Source organism: Ostrea edulis, chromosome 2, assembly GCF_947568905.1.
Source record: "Ostrea edulis chromosome 2, xbOstEdul1.1, whole genome shotgun sequence".
Classification (NCBI taxonomy): Eukaryota; Metazoa; Mollusca; class Bivalvia; order Ostreida; family Ostreidae; genus Ostrea; species Ostrea edulis.
The window spans coordinates 68,645,941-68,664,820 of NC_079165.1; the positions used below are offsets into that span (position 1 = coordinate 68,645,941).

At 36.4% G+C, this 18,880-nt stretch overlaps 1 long non-coding RNA gene across 3 annotated transcripts; it reads left to right on the forward strand.

Moving 5' to 3' along the window:
• Positions 1–1,199: 1,199 nt before the first annotated feature.
• Positions 1,200–17,149, forward strand: LOC130052366 (uncharacterized). Of its 3 annotated transcripts, XR_008800685.1 has the most exons (5): positions 1,200–6,298; positions 6,635–6,731; positions 8,651–14,420; positions 14,815–15,403; positions 15,616–17,149. It is a non-coding gene; the product is annotated as an uncharacterized LOC130052366 (long non-coding RNA). The 3 variants fall into 3 exon arrangements; XR_008800684.1 differs by having other exon boundaries at positions 8,651–15,403; XR_008800686.1 differs by lacking the exons at positions 14,815–15,403; positions 15,616–17,149 and having other exon boundaries at positions 8,651–8,829; positions 9,435–9,515.
• The last annotated feature ends 1,731 nt before the right edge of the window (positions 17,150–18,880 follow it).

The window sequence follows — 18,880 nt, forward strand, 5'->3', positions numbered from 1 at the left end:
TAGAGCATTACACTTTCAATCAGAGAGCCTATTATCTCCAGTATGTGCGAGTCCAAGTCCTGCTCGCACTGTATAACTGCCATATTGTTGAATGTGGCCAAAATCAATAAATAAATATTCCATAATTTCATTTGTAATATACTGTATGGTAGTGTATCATCCAAGCTGATGTATTTTACATTTTGGCAAACTTTGAAATTCCTACACGGGCTGGAGAATTAAATTTTCATATAATGTCCCTCATCTCAAGTAGCTCTGATTCATGTCTAGGCTGCACATATCTTGCATTATGTGAGAGAGTTTGCTAGTATCGGTACAGAAGGTTTGCTATGCAACTTAGCTAGAAACTGTTGATTGTGACTGAACCAAAATACCAAATTTCGTACAGAAGAGAATTCTAATTTCTCACATGAAACTAGATTTTTCTTATAATTTTTCACTGTACGTATATCAAGACAGCAGAACAGAGTTTGCCAAGTGTAAAGTGGCACTGCCCCACAAAATCACCGCAATCCTCTCAAGAAACATACCAGGGAGTGAAAAGATCCAGACACCAAAATGTGAGGAATTTCAAGTGATTCGGAAAACAGTTCAGATTGTGATTAGACATTTAATGCCCGTCGACATATCATGGTATACTACATATAGCTGTCTGGACATAGTAGGCAAAATGAACGATCTTACAATTTGAAGCTGAAAAGAGGCTTTTGTACCCAGAAAAAAAATGGTACCTGAAAAGTACCTAAAATGTACCCAGTTTGTACCTGAAAAGTATTTTTTTAACGTACCCCAAAATGTACCAATTTTCTGTAAGGGAAGGTAATGACTAAAATTAATTATCACACTTAATTATTATACTTGACTACAAATTCATTAATTATCATATGCCCTTGTAGATGGGCAACACATTCATATTAACAAATTTCATCTTAGGATGCTTTGTTCCGAGTTTGGTTCCCTATAATACTGTAAGATTATGGCCATGTACTCTTGTTTATTGTATGTATAATTATTGTTGAAAGTCATCCTGAATAATAAGTAAATGTAGGTGATGAATTATATTTTTCGCTTTTGACACCGCCCCCTAAAAGTTGTGCGATTTCCGTTGTTTGTTTTATGATGCGTAATGGAATGTTTCGTTATTACGAGTATGAACGGTGTGTGAAATAACTTGTTTACTGAGTAATAACTAGTTTTATACATGTATAATTACCTGTGTTCCACTGTTTGGACTTATTTTTGCTTTATTGTTAAGACCACGTATCCTTTGTTTAAGTAATGGTCGCCTCCCATAATGCATTGTGCTGTGTGTTTACGAAGTTTAACGAGCGCTATTTTTTCAATTATAATTTATTGTTAAAGCTTACATAGATATTCAATGATTATACTAGAAATAATTAGATTAAAAAACAAATGTTTCCTTCAGTTTTTATCAATTTCTCGTAAGCATGAAAATATTGTGGGGGAACTATAGAGCATCCCGTCACGTTTTTCATTGGTTGCTGTAATTTACACGACGTAAATGATTGGTCGCGTTTCATGATGTCATTTTACTACGTATATAACCAGCAGTTGTAGCAGACAACACAGATTTAGGTAGATTTTGGCTGATTTACGGGTTGTAGGAAGGTGTGTTATTTTATTTAATTAATTTTCATTACATTTATTTTGGGAAGAGTTTTAATAGATTGGGAATAGAATTGGTATTGGTTTGTTACAGAGTAAGTTGATAACAGCTATCTGCTGAGCTGTTTATTGTAATTTACCAGTCTGAAATTACTCAGTGATTTCTTTAGTTTTTCAAACTACCACCCCTCCTTTTGAATTTGGAAAAATTAGCGACATTTTCCTCAAATTGGGAAAAATCATTCATAGTAAATTAAAATGGTAAAGATGCATATAAAATAACCAAATAACAATTTTTTTGGCTTGAGGTTTATTTCAGATCTGATTTAAAATCATAAAATAATTCATTACTTAACATTAAATATGTATTGGAAGTCACACCTTGTATAGATATTATTTACTTTTTCTAAGAAATACTTATTGTCTAATTTCATAAAGAAAATAATAAATTATTAATTCACCAGCATTTGTACCCATAATCTTGTAAATATTATATTAATAATCAAGTTTCCAGAATGTCTCTCCTGTTTTATATTTTTCGGATTTTAGTAAAACCCTATACTGTTGGCCACTTCCTGTTATTAGCCTGACCTTACATACAATGGCGGTCAAACTAAATTGTAAATAATATGGCTTAATGTGCATCTGGAAACTATATACTTCGCTGCATATCTGCTTACATATGGATGCCTCTATTGTTTTACATATTCTTTACAAAACCTTTTGCATGTGCATGTGCAATGGTTTGGAGAATAAAACTGAAGAAAAAAACGTATTTACTCTTTGTCAGAAATATACGGTAACCTTTTTTTTTAAAATGGCCTAATTTCCCTGGATTTGAAATTGGGAAAAACATATGTATATAATTGGGAAAAAATAGCTAATTTTAGTGAGGGGAAACAGCCGAATATCGGTGGCATTTTGGCCCCCCCAAAAATCACTGTTAATGGAATTATTTACGGAAATTTTTCCGTTGCCATTACAATTGAATTACTGGTTAAATCTACCAGTTAGAGAACAATAATAAGACAGAATACTTAGGTTCACAAGGATTTATTTGAAATTATTGATTTATAGAAATAAAATGTGTTCAGAATAAACCGTTGATTTGTTAATTTTACAAGACTTGTCTTCTATTTTCTCTAACCTTAAATTTGGAAGTGGAGAGAAAAGAAATAATTTAGTTTTATTATCATGAAGGACAACAGAGTAGTTTACTACTTGTCCAGTTGTCACGAACCAGATGGTGTTGCGACCACCCAGCGTCGAGCAAAAGACGGGACTGTGCAAGAGCTTCCATGCACGCCAACAGTTGAAGTGTATGCCCAATATATGGGAGGAGTTGACCGCCTGGATCAGAACACCAGAATCAACAAAAAAAAAAAAACTATGCGCTGGCACAGATGGATAGAAGCAAAACTTAGAGAGTGTGCATTGTATAATGCATATGTCATTGAGGGAACTGTTGTGAATCATTTTCCGCCAAACAAACGGAAGCGTGACCTGCTCTCTTTCCGGATGGACGTAGCACATCAACTAATTGGAGGCTTCCGACAAGCCAGAAAGTCCTTCAAACGTCCACGGACAATTTCAAATGGTGAAGATGAGCGCCTTCATGAAAAGGGACACTGGCCTGTTCCCAGTGGCAGTGCTGATAGACTTTGTGTTGTTTGCTTGAAGAAGCATAAGAACTATGCTTCAAGTCATCCAGGTATCTCAGTTAAAGACAATCCTTACAAGTGTAGTAAAACAACGATGATGTGTGAGAAGTGTTCCGCTCCTCTGTGTTGTAACTCCAAAAGCACCTGCTTCCGTGACTACCACAAAAAACTCTATTACTGGCAGTGATTTTACCTATTACACCAGGTCCTGTAAAATGACTTTTTGGTTAATTTCCACTAAGAGACTGGTATAATTAACATTACAATAACTGTTGTTTTTATGTATGCTTGTTTGTAAATAATTAAAATAATCATAAACACTAAACGAGTTTTTACCTCATCTACCTGTTATCTAACGACAGGTAGATAAATGGGAAGGAAGAAACTGAGTATGCTGATAAACTTATTTCACTTGGAAGTGATCATATGGAAAGTTGAGCCAGATAGTGAAATTCAGCAATCTACCTGATTATTTACCTGTTCACACCTGAACTTAGACATATATACAAAATATATTTCAGTTATATTGAAGTTGAGACTTTTATCTTTCCATTGATACCTAGTTTGTTGAAATACATGAAATACATAAAAAGTTATCAGTGTTTAAGTAACTGCCCCATTTATTTGTAATTAAGTTCCCCAAATTAAGTTACTTAGTGTTGGGGGTATTTAGCTCTTACAGTTACTTAGTGTTGAAAGAGTTAAAACATAGATCTCCCTCCCCCCCCCCCCCCTCATTATCCAACATTGACATTTGGGACTAAAGGAAATATATTTTCCTAATTTACGGGGACTGATGTTCTCTTGAGAAGGATTTGAAATCCTTGTTTTACATCTATTCCCGTTACAATATATAAAGTCTCTTTTTTTCGAAGTAAAATCTTAAAAAACTTTCTAGAAATATTTCTTCTTCAGTCGTGTTTATCTGCCATTGCAATGCAATGGAAGACTACATACACAAAAGTACTATGACGTCACAGTAAGTATTAAACAATTGAAAAGTAATGTCAAAGTTGATATTGCCCGAAAAACAACTCAATTGTGCCTTTAAAATATTTTCTAAGACTCAAGTCGGCGACTGGTGATGACAGAGGTCACAGTCACAACAGGGGTCATAAGCAAAAGAAGAGGAGAACACGACTGATTGATGTTTTCTGCCACACTCAACAATTTTTCAGTTATCTGGTGGCGCCCAGTTTTTATTGGTGGAAGAGAGAACCCAGATACAATGTAACTGGGAAGAGACCAGTTTTGAAATTTTTTTTTCAAAGTGTTCAAATTTTTAAACAGGGTTTCTGGTGAATGACATCAAAGTAAGAGCCATCCTGCTAAATGCAGTGTTTGATGCCCCAGCAAGGTGCCTTTTCCAAAATATGACGCAATTCAATGGATTTTATGGCTGGGGATCCCTATTGCCATGTCCAAGGCAAGAGTGTCCAGACAAGTGAAAGGGGTCAAAGTTTATCCATTCAACCAATGGATATCATGATGCCAGAACTCTGAATTCCATTACCATGAATGCCAGGGAAGCAGAAGAGAGGAAAGCTAATGGAATTAGACAACATAGTGTCCTAGGAGTCAAGGGGCGAACTTGGTTTCATTACCTGCAACACTTTAATATTGTCTGTGGTGTTTCTGTTGACTACATGCACTGTGTAACGAATACTTGATGTTGTGAAAATGATCATGTCGCTGTGGTTTGATAAAACTCAAAAGATTGAAGTGTTCAGCATACACTCGAAGATAAGTGAAGTTGATGGACGATTGCTGTCGATAAAACCACCCAGCTTCGTTCCAAGATTTCCACGGACAGTGATGGACTTGGCCCACTACAAGGCAGCAGATCTCCAGAACTTCTTGATCTTTTACAGTCTTCCTTGTTTGCTTGGGATACTTCCAGATGACCAATTTCACCACTTCTCGCTCCTAGTGTATTCCATCTACACACTACTTCAACAGAAAATTTCACCCAGTGATTTAAAGCAGTGTCGGTACATGCTACCGGTAATTGAGTTTGTGCTCAACATACCAGTGTTTTATGGGGAGCGTTACTCCACATCGAACACCCACCTTCCATTTGGTGGAGAAAGTGGAGGACCAAGGCCCACTATGGAGTAATTCCTGTTTTTACTTCGAGGACTTCAATGGTCAGCTAAGAAGACTATTTCATGGGACCCAAAATATTGACTGTCAGATGTTGAAATCATAACGGTATGGTAGCAGCGAACTGAACTTGATGAGTAAACTTCTGGACAAGAAAGTTGATGCATCAAAAGAACAAATTCAAGATGGCATTTCTATGGTTCGTGGATGTTACAGCAGGCGACTTTCAGAAAAGGAAGAACATGCAATATTTTTAGTGTTTGGAGAATTCCAATGCATTTCGTTTTTCAAACGTTTGCATATTTGTCATCAAATTGTGCAGAGCAAGGAGTATAGAAATACAACTAGAGGAGACAATAGTGTTGTGAAGTGGAAGGAGAATTATCTGCACAAGTTCAAGTTTTTGTCAAGGTCATGATATGTGATATATGCGAATTATTTGCGATAGTGAAGATGATGAACTATGTAGACAATGTGTTGATGAGAACTGATTCCCTGAGTTCGAGCAGGAAATTTCATATGGTTCCTGTAGCACCACCTACCAGACAACTCAGAGCAGTGCCTGTGACTCAGATTACTGATGTATGTGTGTGCATAGGAATTGATAATGACCTCTGTTTTGTTATGCAAAATACCTACTTCAAGCAAAAGCAGATGTCCAATGAGTCATACAGCAACCAGAACCAGGTGTCTTGTAATCCCCGCAACCACCAAAACCAGATTCCATCCACACCCAGAACTACACCTTGTACCAAAATCAGATATGCAACACACCAGAGGTTAATAGATGGCTACATGATGGAATCAATCCTTACAGGGGTAGCTTTGAATTAACTGAGGAGGATGCATGCAGCACAACTCCATATACCATGGGTGACTGCTCCAGAAATATGCAGAAAGATCAACAGGTACAATACAAACTTTTCATTTTGAGTGCCTACAATCTATTTTAAATGTTTTTATTGAAAGGCTTTTCATATTATAGGAGAATTCTGTACGTTGGCAAATTTTTTCTGAGGATGTAAGGTATCTATAAATTGTGTCAGAAATTGTAAATATTTTTCTTCCCTTTCAACGTTAATTTATGGACATGGATTAGGGTATATCATATAAGGGCTAAATAGGAAATACATTTTTACAAATTGCATGCAGACAAATGGTGAAGGGGTGGGGGGTAATTTAAAATAATTACTCTTGTGGAATGGTGTACCAATAACTAAATAAATATTTACTCTCTTCAACAGGTGTGCCAAGAGTGCATTAAGCTAAAAGAAGAACTAGAGAATGCCAACATGAGGATTAAGCGTTTGGAGGAAGAGCTAAATGAAACTTCGTCAGAAGGTTAGTGACCAATGATTTAGAGTAGTAGTACTTCCTAACCTTAGGCCAACACATATATATAGTTGAATACATATATGTGTGTTTCCTGTTTCACTCCAAAAACAGTAGGTGGGTAGGTAGTTAAAACATTTCATTCTAGAACAATTTATTTGAAATCTCACGTTTTGATGTGGTTTTAATACAGGTCTATATTTAATTATAGATACTTTTCATGCATTTTGAAGATCAATAGCAGTTAAAATAGAGTTTTGACAGGTAGGGTCAGGAAATCAGATATCAAAATGTGAAAAATTGCCTCAGCGTCCAGTAATCAATAGGTAAAAAATAGAATATGCTTACACATTTGTTAAACTAACCGCTTTCATTTAATGAAAGCGCTTTCATTTTACGTGTTATCGTATTTTATTTAATATTTTACCTGTGTGTATATATATGTATGTATAGGATATCTATATTGCGCGTTTTAATATTTGGTTTATTCGACGAGTTGATATGGTGTATTGTCGAGCGAATAAACAGGCCATATCAATCAGTTAATTTTGAGGTGATCCCCAGTATGTTAGAAACAGCTGATTGAATTTGCTTTGAATCCATGGCTCAGTCATACTTATTAATCTTCCTTATGCAGGAAAAAAAAAAACGTGTCAGCTGTTTCTACCATAATGGGTATATCTCAAAATGAAGCTAAAAGATGTATGAGATGAATAGCACATCTATAATTGTGATTTTTGATATGTACATGTAGGTGTGAGTTGATTCTCTGTATTAGTTTTAAATTAGAGTATTTATTTTAATACAGAGAATCAAAACAAGTAAAAAACCAAGATGTGTTTGTGAAACACAATAACATGGCTCATTAATTGAAATAACCATCCGGAGGAGTGCAAGCTGTACTTGTCAAAGACATTTTGGATATGTGTGTTTGTGCAACTACAAATGAAAAACTTTGTTTTGTTTCCGCAGTTCCTAACAGGGTTGAACGGGAATAGAACATTAACGCGTTCAATGAACAGAGACATCATTTAATGGTCATACCTTGTTTTTTGTCACATTTATCAATGGGATTTGAATACAGAAACATTTTTGAGTACAAGCTCTTGTCAACAGTTGATGCGGCTGAGGAAAAATAAGTTGTGTAACGTCTACACGAAGAACATTATTAAAATATGAGGAAGTAAGTAGCGTATAATTGATGTGAAATTTTAATTGATAGGTCCGAAATCTTCCATACTAGTCTGAATTTCGCTGCTGTCTTAGGCGAGAAACGACTCCGTGACCTGGACCGGTAAATGTCCTAGTAAAAATAAACAAGTGAAATCGAGAGAGCGATGACGTATATCTTTGTTATTTTAAGAACCAGTGACTTGAAATTTTGGCATGCAAGTAGTTAAAACATTAATCTATGCAAGGAAAACGACAAATTACGCATAGCTTACCTAGTTTAAGATATTTTAGGCATTTGAAGAGAGTGGTTAGTTTTTTATCTGTGTCAGAGTTAGACCCCTTTTTATATTTATGGTATCACAGAGTTCGGGCCCAAAACGGGCTTAGCCCCTGTGGTCATGGGACACCTTTCTGACAAGACAGAAATCTATTAAATGCAAAGGAAATTATTTTCGCACAGGTCAAAATAATACAGTTAAAATAGCACAATGGTCAAAATAATACAGCTTAGCACAATGGTCCTGCATAATTGAACAAATGTTTTAATTCAAGGGATTAAAAGTACTAAATACTTACTCCTTTCATCAGCATTATCATAAAGTATTAGGGTCATTCTTCAAACAAGAAAACAAATATGTCAGTTTCTGATCGAATTGGTGCACAACTTGCAGATGCATTGATTGATCTCAAGTAATCAATTCTCATCCTAATTTCTAATGCAAACATTATATTGATTCTTTAAACTTATATTTCAGAAGGTGGAAATGGTGCCCGGCAGTGGGATTTTTGTCCGGGCCTCATACCTAGAAGAAAACGAAAGTTTCGTCAACAGCAGCTGCGAGATTTCTTCTTTCGTGTGTAATAAGCCATGAAGACATCGTAAAGGCTGGCAGCATAAAGGCTGTCAGCAAGGATTTGCTAAAATCCATTGCCTGTAAGCCTTTTTTCAAGCTAATTTAATTAATATATGATTATGTTGAACAAACTTTTTGTACTTGTACTGAACATTGTATCGTACTAAAATTTCAAATGGGTCTTTGTGGCTGAGTGTTAAAAACATCATTCTTTCAATTGGAGAGCCTAGCTTATCTCCAGTATGTGTGAGTTCAAGTCCTGCTTGCACACCTTGTGCTATATGTAAGAGTATTTGTAAGTTTACTTACAGAAGGTGGGGTTTCTCCCAATATTGGATCTTTCCTCCACCAATAAAAAATGGATGCTGTTTAATATTGTATAACTGACATATTGTTGAATGTGACCAAAATCAACAAATTAATATTTCATGATTTTATGAGAAGTGTAATTCTGAATATTAAACCATTATTTCGTCTCTGATTCTGTCCCAGTTTTAATATTAAGTATGTCCAATGAGATGGCGTTTTTTGCATTAACTTGGGCAACTTTTGATTAAACAAGCACATGTTACTTAATTACTATCAGATATGTATATAGTGAGTTCAGGCACATTTTAGCATCATTTTTTAAAGGTTTCATTGTGCATTGTCTCTTATTGTGTATGTTTTTCTTTTAATTTTTCAGTGTATGCATCCAGAGATAACAGAACTGAATTTTCTTAGTGCAAAATGGCATAAAATCTCTGCCATATTATCAAGATCCAAAACAGGGAGGGGGGGGGGGGGGGGGGGGGGGAAGAAAGATCCAGATGCAAAAGAAAAGCAAAGAATTTATTTTCAGCGAATCTGAAAGCAGTACTGATAGTGACTTGACATTTCGAAAGGTTCAAGTGAGCTTTTCTGATCGCTTTTTGTCCGTCGTCTGTCTGTCTGTTAAACTTTTCACATTTTCGACTTCTTCTCCAGAACCACTGGGCCAATTTCAACCAAACATGGCCAAAAGCATCCTTGGGTGAAGGGCTTCCAAGTTTGTTCAAATGAAGGGCCATGTCCCTTTCAAAGGGGAGATAATCACAAAAATGCAAAATAGGGTGGGGGTCATTTAAAAATCTTCTTCTCAAGAACCACTAAGCCAGAAAAGCTGAGATTTACATGAAAGCTTCCTGGCATAATGCAGATTCAAGTTTGTTCATATCATGGGCTCCGGGGGTTGGATGGGGCCACAAGGGGGATCAAAGTTTTACATACAAATATATAGGAAAAATCTTCTTCTCAAGAACTACTGAGCCAGAAAAGCTGATTCTTACATGAAAACTTTCTGACAAAGTGCATGATTCAAGTTTGTTCAAATCATGGCCCCCGGGGGTAGGATGGGGCCACAAGGGGGATCAAAGTTTTACATAAAAATATATAGTTAAAATCTTTTTCTCAATAACCACTGAGTCAGAAAAGCTGATATTTACAAGAAAACTTTCTGATATAGTGCAGATTCAAGTTTGTTCAAATCATGGCCCCCGGGGGGTAGGATGGGACCACAAGTGGGGTATGTGTGTGTGTGTTAAAGTTTTACATACAAATATAGGAAAAAGCTTTAAAAATCTTCTTCTCAAGAACCATTGGGCCAAAGAAGTTGACATTTACACGAAAGCTTTCTGACACAGTGTAGATTCAAGTTTGCAAAGGGTAGTTTGGGCCATAATAGGGACTAAGGTTTTACATGCAAATATATATGGAAAGTCTTCAGATATGGGCCAAGGTGACTCAGGTGAGCGATGTGGCCCATGGGCCTCTTGTTTTTAATGAACTCAAAATCTTTCAATAATTTCTTTGCACTGTTATGATTTGTTTTATTCATCCATTGTATGTTGTAGAAGTTTGTTGCCTCAAATAGAAAGTATATTTTATGAAGATCGAGTGCTAATCCTGTTGATTTTAATAAATTTTCATTGATTTCTGTAGAAAGCTTTTTCTTTGTCCCATTAAGGTAGCTATATTATTTTGGTTCTGGAAAGATTTGAATGGATCCTTCTGTACACCTCCTTCTGCAAAAATAGTACTGTGGTTTCATCCTGTTCCAAGAAATGGTACCCAGAAAGTACTGAAAATTGTATCCAGAAAGTACTGAAAACGGTATCTAAAATGTACCCGAAAAGTACTTAAAATGTACCCAGTTTGTACCCGAAAAGTACCTAAATTGGTACCTGGATTGCACCAAGAATGTACCTTAAATGGTACCCGGATTCTACCCGAAAAGTACCTAAATTAGTACCCGGATTGCACTGAGAATGTACCTGAAAAGTACCTTTAAATGGTACCCGGATTCTACCCGAAAAGTACCTAATTTGGTACCTGGATTGTTCCTAAAATGTACCCTGAAAGTACCTACATTGGTACCTGGTTTGTACCAAGAATGTACCCGAAAAGTACCTATAATATGGTACCAGAATTGTATCTAAAATGGTACCCAGATTGTACCTGAAAAGTACCTAATTTGGTGCCCGGATTGTACCAAGAATGTACCCGAAATGTATCTCCAAAATGTGAAAGAACAATGTACCCGAAAAAGTACCCGTCTGCAGCTAAAAATATTTTTAAAGTGCGGTTCCAAAAAGGGTAGACTTTTGGGTACCCTATAGGTACATTCTGAGTACCTTTTGGATACTTTCTGGGTACTTTTTAGTGTACCCGAGTCGTACCTAAAATGTGTACCCAAAAACATTGTACCCAGAAGGTACCCTAAAAATTGAAACTTGGAAAGTTGGAATTAATAAGGTACCCAAAAGGTACCCCCGAAAATTATAACTTAGACAGTTGCTTGGGAAAGAATAATGTACCCGAAAAAGTACCCGCCTGCAGCTAGAAATATTTTCAGAGTCCGGTTCCAAAAAGGGTATACTTTTAGATACCTTTTAGGTACATTCCAGGTACCTTTTGGGTACATTCCGGGTACTTTTAGGTGTACCCAAAGAGTACCCGAAAAGTACCCAAAGTGTAACCAAAATGTACCTTTTTTCTGTATGGGTGGTGTCGAAAAAATGACCATGCTGCACCAAGCGAGCAAACGCTGAATAGTGCTATAACAGAACGAATTTGCTATGCAAGAAAACAATGTGTTAAACAAATGACTCTGTGATTTATAGTTGTGTACCAGTAACATAATAAATGTATATAATATTGCGGAATAAATTCCAAACTGTAAATATTGGTTTCTATCTTATTTATTATTACCACCACCATACTATGATATATGTTTACCATTTACAGGTATGAATAGTAACCTCTGATGATCAAATGTATATTATACGAGTACCATTATATAACATGGTTCGAGACAACTGAATTGATTATAACGATGAAGATCAGGATTTTCATTGTAGTATTCATGAAGCAATTATCAAGTCATTTCGAACATTGATTTAAATGTAGCTTAATCGTATTTAAGGACTTTATTCTGATGACATAGGTATTTAGAGAATTTATATATATACCAAGACAGATGACCTATGCATCCAGAGACATGTACAAATACTTCGACAGTGATATTCCTTCCATAGGTCGACCCATCAATTTGTGAAGTAAACATTCATGCACACAATAGGAATGCATCCGTAAACAAATACATCAGGAATGCATCAGGGATGAAACACCGGACACATTAAACCAGACTGATACCTGGCATGCAGCAAAGTCTGTGGAGAGATCAGCCATCAAGAGTCAGAAAGGGATCAATAAGGCAACACCAGTAGCATGAGGAAATATCTGACAAGATACATTTTGTCAGTGCTCTTTCAAAAATGGCCCATTCTTTTTGACATTTTGACTTGTCAATATGGGAAAACGTAAACTTGTAGCTTCTGACCTTAGTCAGTCTAAAATTAAAAAATTGTCTGTTTGGCTTTATTTCCAATTCAGGGTCTGAACATTCAACCCCACTTGCTCGAACATCTGATTCTGTCCAAATCGCAAAACCTTCCACATAAAAACGTAAATTTAACATCAGCTGGAGATTTAATAGGGAATGGTTGAGATACGACTCTAAATTGGGCTTGATGTTTTGTGACATCTGCATTTCAGCCAATGTACACAATGTTTTCACTGAGGGGTGTAGCATCATGAAGAAAGACAATGCAGACAAATATGAGAAGGGAACAGGTGCTTATGTTTCTATTACATCTTTTACACATTTTCATGTTATTTTTTTTATTATGCTAAAACTCAGAATTCTTCACAAAATATCAATTCAATAATTAAGGTGACAATAGCCACTGTGCAGTCTAAATATATCCACCAACCCTATTAATTTTTTCAATTTTCCGATTTCAATTTATCGATGTACGAATTATTACCCGAAATCATTTTGGTAATTAAGAGTTAACAATACTGACAACAACAATGGCGGCACATCTTTTAGAAGCTGCTTCGGTGTCAGTAATAAGGTTACATAAATGCCAGCATCAGAACCCCATAAATATTATGATAACTGTCTTGCACAAATCAATATTAAGTGACCTATTTAAGGCGAACCACCTGCAGAACCGGAAGGCGGGCAGTGTCTGTGCGGACGTGAAGTGAGGGCTAGCAAAAACGAGACCCTGTTCGTAGGCGAATGTTTTTATTTTTTATCTCGCACTTGATCCAGTAGCAGTTCCTGCGACATATGAAGAAAAGTTTAATGATCCATCACTCGTTTCAACCCAAAATGCAGGTGCACTGGTAACTAATATGTACAGATGTGTTCAAAGCCATGAGTCATTCAAAAACGAAATTAACTTAACACCTAAACTTTACTTCATACAATGTTTATATATATATTATTTCTAGTATATACTCCCAACCCAAAACTTTTTTTTGACTATTTCCAAAATCAGTTACCGTATTTTGTCAAATGAAATAGACTTTGTTTTATGAGAAGGGGTGCATAATATATACATGTACCACAATACATACAAGTTTTTTATCCATTTTCATTCAGTTGAAGCTTGACTATAAGTTCATTCATAGCTAATATATAGATAATGTTTTTAATGCTAAGTTGTAAACACTACAGGCCATCTAACATTAGACAGAAAGTGACTTAGAACTATAAGAGTGCTTACATAAACAATAGTGCAATTTTCAGGTTGTTTATTTTTGAAAAAGCTGGATAGATTTCAAAGCTTGGAAGGGATTGAAAACAGTACGCTGGTTGAAATATCATTTCCTACTTTCATGTTTAACAACATGATTTTGACAAAATGAAAAGCACTGGTGTTTTTTTTTCTGTGTTTAATTTTTTATTTGCATACAAATATATAAAAATTGTCAAAACTAGTAGGGTGATCCCTACCAATTTTGATTGGTATATATATCACACCATATATAAATGGTACATGCAAAGAAGTGAAATCAAAAGGAAAACGTGCTTCCATCTTATGATCTATTGTAAAATCTCACATAATAAAAAATAAAACCCCAACCTACCTACCCTACTTTTCAAGGGAGTGTAACTGTAACCACACATATTATTTTATCTGGCCTTAGTGAATTTACTACAATTGATTGTAAGCTTTTGTCTATTTCAGAAAACAAAGCAGAAAAAGAAAAAAAGAGGGAAGTGAATAAGAGGAAAAGAGAGATTGGCTTGAAGAAGAATGCAGATTTTCTACAATCGCTACACATCTTTAAGCATCAGGTAATACCTTTATCAAGCTTGTTTTAACACAAGAGGGGCATAAACAAATTTATACATATTTTTGGTCACTTTCGCTATCCATATGGAATGTTGGTTCCCCATTTATTTAATTCAGTCTTACATTTGACAGTAGAAAATTAATTTTATTTAAAGAAAAGAAAAAGTACTACTTTAATGATTCAGTTTCTTTACTAATGACTGGAAAAAGGGGGAGGGGACTGGTTATTGTAATCATTGGTTATTTTGAGGTCTGAGAATTTACATACATTAGGTATTTTTGGGCATATTGTTCAAACTTTTGTATTAATATTAATCATTTGCTGAAAAAAAAAAAATCAAATGAGGGAAAATGTTGGGGAGATATATTTGTAATTCTATCGTACTAATTTTGTAGACCTCTTCCAAGAACCAACTGGATCAGTCAACTGAACCTCCCTACGAGTCTCGGTTCCCTTCTTCACAACATCCAAAGAACACTTACCAACCAGATCCGTCTCTGAGTAAGACATTCCATCCATTTCGACCATATTTAGATGCACAGCAACAACACCAGTTACTGCCTTTAGATGGTCAGCTTGTTGAACAACATCAGTCAAACCCCTACCCACCAACAATTTCATCAACACTTGGTAAACTCACTGCAGCATTTTGATATGAGCCACAGCTACCCACAGCTGCATTTCTATCAGAACCAGAGCACCTCCCAGCAGCAACAATTCCATCAGAGCCAGGGCAACCATCAGCAACAGGAACATGTCCAGCCCCGACCATCATCAGAAGTACAGAGTAGCAGTGCACAAGAAGGCCAATTCCAGAAAGTTTATTACTACGATTCAGACCAAAACCCTGCTCCACTACAGCCACGCTTTAGACGGTTTGGACAGCCACCAAATCACTAGTTAGGTCAGGTGAACACCAGTACACTTATTCAACAGCAACAACCATTGAAAAAGAAGCCATCAACCAGTCTTCCTCTTGCAGAGGTAATCAAAATTCAATTATTAAAAGAAGAAAAACTAATGTTTATGTTCACAATAATAATGATAAGGGGAGACTTTTGTTAAATTCTAACTGAATTTAATTAAAAAGTTTTAAAATTTCTTAACAACTCGACAAGAAAAGGTTTGTCATTTCCATGGTCAGCACTCTGATTTAATAACATCTTTTGATTAAACGTCTGTTTTCTTCCTAACAGATTCCATGGATAGCTGATGAGATTTTTCAAGGAGACCAAGTGCTTGAGGACTTCTTGGATAGAACAAATGTTCCGAACAGTACAGATGGGGTACATTATATATGTGATAGACTGACATGTGTGCTTTAATATTTTATTGATCACCAAAAGAAAATGGGCAATGACTTCTACATTATTTTTGAGAATGAGCCCATTCCACTGAAACATTTTAAAGTTTTACTTTCAGTATAATTATTCTTTCTGTATGCTCATGTCTTGCTTACTTTTAACAGATGGGGGAGCCAAAAACAATGCACTGTAATAATAAAGGAAAGGGAGTTAAGAGTAAAGAAGCAGCTTTCGAAAGCTCAGGAGGAACTTGAGCTTCATAAATATACTATTAAATTAATTTAATGATTATTAATTTACACTTCTCTGCCCCATTCGCTTTTTGGTAACTATGCCTATCGTCTACATTTATCAACCAATCAAATGTTGTCTTTTATTAGTATCATGTTACTATTTCGATCTATCTAGGACACCCCCCCCCCCCCCCTAGGGACAATTGATTGCGCCCTCTAGGGGGATCCCCCTTTCTACCAATCATATTTATTAATTATCTTATTTCAAATCATAACAATTTAATCATCCAATCAACGTTCATAAATTTTCCTACTTCGGCATTTCAAATTCTAGTTAAGCGTCACTTTAGAAAATTTCACGAAGGGCAGAGGCCACGCAACCTTTATCAGCAAGGCCACGCAGTCTAGGCCGTTTTTATATCACAAATTTTCCAAACAAGGAATTATTGCAATGTGTTTATAATACTAATTTTTTTTTGTTGGTATACGTCGACTTACATGCAGACTTGTACCGCCATGGACATACATGCTTTCTTTGACATTCCGTCGTGGTACTTAACTTTTCCCAAGGAAGAAGAGAGTTTATACTGTATCATGGTAGACTCAGACTTTGATGCTGCGGAAGCACGCTTTATTATTATCCTTGAATGTGGAGCTATGTGCGACGCATGTATTTTATGTGCACCAGAACTTTTTGAACCGCTGCCACGTTGTGATGAGTTTGCCATTTCCCGTTGTGATTACATCTAATACAGACATCGTGCAATGATGACGGATAATACTTGTAGCGAAGAAAACGAAGTTTTATTGACAGTCGGAGAAGACGCCATTAAAAAATGGGCCAACGTTAAACGAATTTCACCCCACAGCGCGGAATGTCTTCTGGACATGGGCTTCAACAGTATGGAGGCCCTGTCGCTTCTCACACCCAGTGACCTGGAAGAGTCCCCTATCCCACTGGGACAGCGTAAACTACTTATCCATAGTGTAAAACAGACATTTCCGAGAGGAATGGCGGCAGCAACATCCACCGACCGCATGGGTACGCCAATGGAGGACCGCGGGGGACAAAATAAACCGGCCGAGGACACCTCTGACGCCAGTTTCATCCGGGACATTATGGGGCAGCTGCACCAGGCACAGGGACAACCACGTCCAACGACGCAGCCCATGCAAGCCTCTAATGGTATGTATTCATGCCTGGGTGTGCAGAGGGTTTAACTCAAGGAAGGGGTGCATGACCAAACAATGTAAATTTGCGCATGTTTGCTCTATGCCTGGGTGTGCAGAGGGTTTAACTCAAGGAAGGGGTGCATGACCAAACAATGTAAATTTGCGCATGTTTGCTCTATGCCTGGGTGTGCAGAGAGACATCCGGCCTACGACCATCCCTCCTCCATTTCAAAAAACTACTAAATCACCTCACGGGTCTCATCCTCACGACCTGGGAAGAGGAGTTAAGTGGAGATATCGATAAAGACTTCATTTTGCATGGCATAAAAAATGGTTTTGGTATCATTGATCCTAGTTTGACCCCCCAACAAGTGGAAGTTGATAATCACCCATCCACGTTTAAAGATTCAAAATTATTTCAGAAAGCTAGGGAACAGATATTAGCTGAAATCGCAGAAGGTAATTATGTTATGGCCCAATCTCCACCTTTGATCATAAGTCCCCTCGGGGTAATTCCAAAATCTGATGGAGGTGTTCGCATAATCCACGACTGCAGTCGTCCTAAGGGACAGGCAGTCAATGATTATGTTTCTAAATCTTACAAATTCAAGTACCAATCACTGGATGACCCGTAGGACAGCTGCAGCAGCACAAAATGTAGTAGAAGTCCCCCATCTTCTGGCCGACTACCAGAAAAACATCAAAGGAGTTGACACTTGCGACCAGATGATTGGATATTACATGCTCCATCATCGCTCAAAGAAGTGGTGGCGCCAACTCTTTTTCTACATATGATGGTTTCTGCTCACAATGGATACATTGTAGCAAAGGACACTCATCCGGAAATCGCCAAGGATCGCTGGCCAAACTTTCAAGACTTTGTTGAGGAAATTGTGGAGGACTTGATTGGCGACAGACGATCATCCAGAAAACCACCAAGGGTCGATTGTGGGGGGCGAGCCACAGAACATTCAATTACAAAAATGTTTGACAAAAACAAAGTGTGCAGAGAATGTTCCTTGTCAGGAACCCCAGGACAAAGAAAAAGAGTTACGAAATTTGGTTGCTCACAGTGTAATGTTCCTGTGCATTTGGAATGTCAATCCAAACATATAATGAGGATGATCAGACAGTGAAAATGTGTGCGGATTATGCCGGATACCATATATGGTATAATTGGACTTTCATTGGAATTTATTTCCTAATTTGTGAAAAGTTGTTGATATTTTTTTAAAATTTTATGTCTGTGTTAAATTCATGTACTTTATTTGATGGATTTTGGACATATTACATTGGATTGTACAAAAAACTTTCAGGTATTGTGAAGCATGAAAAACTCTATTTTCAAGGAAACTACAAACTGACATTCAAATTGCCCGAACTTCAAATTTTCTTGATGGATTTTTATTGTGTAAAGTGCATCTGAAAGAAGAAAAGTAAATCATGAAATATATGCAAAAATATTTTACTGTTTACCTTGACTTTTATTGAGAAAAATGCAAATTAATAAATGAGATGGAAAATTTTAAGAATTGTTTTTAAGTTTTCATCAGGTTTAACCCTTCTTAAAGATAACTAAATTAGTATATACATGTAATACAAAATTTACATTGTTGGACAGTAAAAAGTATAAGCTTTCTGAATATATATACTTTTTAGGGGCGTCGGCAAAGGGGCGTCAGTTGCCGCCCCAATGATTTTGCAAAAAATAAAAAAAAAATTAATAGAAAAAAAAATAAAAATAGAATAGT